We start from the raw sequence: 2,876 nt of genomic DNA on the forward strand, positions 1-2,876 counted from the left end.
GAGAGGAAATAGCATGGTTTTCCCACGAAGACGCGAGCGAAACCGAACTTATAAATATAACCAAGCGCATTAAAATTGTCATTCTGTTCTTAACCATTGTATTCATTGTATCTGTTAAACATACTTTATGAAAAATAAAATTTTTTAAAAAAGTATTTTCGTTGTCGAAATCCATAATTTATAAGCTATAGTATTTTTTTGTATAATCTTTTACGCTTAATATAAACTACAAAGTGTAGGTCGGTTTTAAACTTATTTATAGCGATTCGATATTTTATTTTGCCTTCGCCATAGTGTCGAGAAATTTAAAAATATTTAACAAAATAAGCTTATTTTCTCTTAAATCAATAAATGATGTTGAATGTGACGATTGAACAGACAATGACAACTGACATGGTGTCTGCGACTAATATTACTGGTCTTTAGTTGGTGGTGGTTGGTGCTAAAACAATCTTTTATGTATAATTTTTATTAGTTTGTAAAAGTAATTTTCAATCGGAGTAATTTTTTTGTTCACTTTAAATTTTATTTTAATTTTTAATAAACCTTAAAATTTGCAGTATATCGGGTGCGTCTCAAAAGTCTCAAAACCCCTATAACTTTTTTATTTTTTCAGGAAAAAAAAAACAGATTTGGTATGTTAGTATATGACATAAATTAAGATTGATTGACGTATTCAATTGTTTAGGGACACTCCTTGTTACGCCGGAAAAGACTACAACTTTTGATTTTTAACTGGCACCCTCGGTATATTTTTACTTTATTCCATAGAAAATGACACTATGAATAGAATGACATATCATATGTCAACTTTTGACATTTTCGCTTAAAAAAATCGTATTTTAAATTTCATCCTATAAATATCATCCTATCCAGAGTATCATTTTCTATCGAATAAAGTAAAAATACCGAGGGTGTCATTTAAAAATCAAAAGTTGTAGTCATTTTCGGTGAAACGGGAAATGTCCCTAAACAATTGAATGCATCCAATCAATCCTAATGTATGTCATATACTAACATCAAATCTCGTTTTTTAATCTGAAAAAATAAAAAAGTTATAGGGGGTGAGCTTGTGAGACGCACCCGGTATAAAGGAAAGATAATTATTTGATTTTTGACCATGTTAACAGTTTGTCGAATATGCTGTGTGTGTGATGAAGTCCTTGCTTTTTATAAGATTTTTTTCTTGCAGATTCACGAATTGATCGTAAAGCCTGTTAACGAAGCATGGTAAAAATGCCTAAGGAACACATGCAAATCATCTATTTGTAACTGTAGTTTATAATAAACGCTTTTTAAGACAATATTGGTTTCATTTAAGCAAGTTGGAATATTACATTTTGGAGTACCTAAATGAGTATTAGTGTAGGTTTTATTGAAAAACTTATTTAGAAACAAAATTAAGCCAGGAAAAAAATATACAGGGCAAGTCTTAAATAAGTTCCAATATTTTTAGAGAGGTATATTTTATAGATAAAAGAAAATCATCTACTATTAAGATAGATATGAAACTTAATAGTAAAATTTTGGGTCAAAGCGCCCCTCCGTGTTTTCAGTGGAGACCGTGGAGACTACGTTTAACCCAGCGCCTTCGCCTTTTCTGCTGTAAATGTTTTTTATGTTTATATTTGAATTCAAAGGATTTATTTTTAAAGTTACACTGATATATTAGTATATCAGAGTAACTTTAATAAAACATAAGAATATATACAGGGTGTTTCAAAACAAATGCGAAAAACTTCAGGGCGTGATTCCTTGTTCAAAATAAAGGGTAGTTTGCTTTATAAACGTTGGGTCAAAAGTCAACCATTAGGGAGATATCGCGGTACAAAGATGGCGGAAAAATAATGTTTTTATTCTTTATCTTGAAAACGAAAAACGATAGACTAATGAAATTTTATGGAAGCATTACTGTTATGAAAACATAAGATACATGTACCTTACTGTCTCTTTGAAACACGTATTTTGCAGTTTTGTTAGTTCTTTGCAAGATGCAACACAACAAGAAAACACCATTTTTACAGTTAATAAATAATAAAATTATTTCTGACTATGATATTTAAAATTTAGATAGATAGAAAATTAAAAAACAAACCAGTATTTGCAAACGCAGGCCCAAATTCAATAAAAATCAAAATTTTTCCTGCGAAAATCAGGCTTTTTTCACTTAAAATGTATTTTTTGATTTATCAGCAGTCATTGTCAAGTTGACAATATACAGGGTGTTTTCGAATTAGTCTAAAAAAATTATGGTGTGATTCCTCATGTGTTCTTAAAACAATTTTTATATAACCATTGGGTCTAAAGTACTTCCTTTCTGATCTACAGGGTGTTAAAATTTAAAAAAATCGATTTTTTTGCTTAACATAAATGGTACACCACTGCTTTTTTAAAGAAAATATATTTTTTTCTTGACTGGCCATCCTTTTTCAACAAAATTGATCTTTTGAGTTTTTCTTGTTCATCAAACGGTTGTCTAGAAAAAAATAAATATACTTATTAAGAGCCCGCCTTAATTCATTTTCTAACGATTTTATATTTTTTAGATTAATTAGGAAACACCCTGTATATGCATATCACAGGCAACCAAATAAACTAGTAACCTCTAAAAATTATTTTTCCTACCTACCACTTTTAGTGTACCAAATCATTTTATCAAAATTTCACCGTGCATAGTTTCCAGGCAATGGGTATATTTCGACTTCAGGAGCATGCTAATAAGGTTTCTTTTCTGCAAAAATGTTAAATTGACTGAATAGTACGCAGTATTCGACCCTATACCTCTACTCAGTACCTTATAACTAGGGATTAGCAAAACTGCGGATTCTTCAACCGCCAAACTGCACATGAAATTTTCAGGATTGGTGATTTCGCAG

Source organism: Sitophilus oryzae, unplaced genomic scaffold, assembly GCF_002938485.1.
Source record: "Sitophilus oryzae breed Bouriz unplaced genomic scaffold, Soryzae_2.0 scaffold_1797_pilon_pilon, whole genome shotgun sequence".
Lineage (NCBI taxonomy): Eukaryota > Metazoa > Arthropoda > Insecta > Coleoptera > Curculionidae > Sitophilus > Sitophilus oryzae.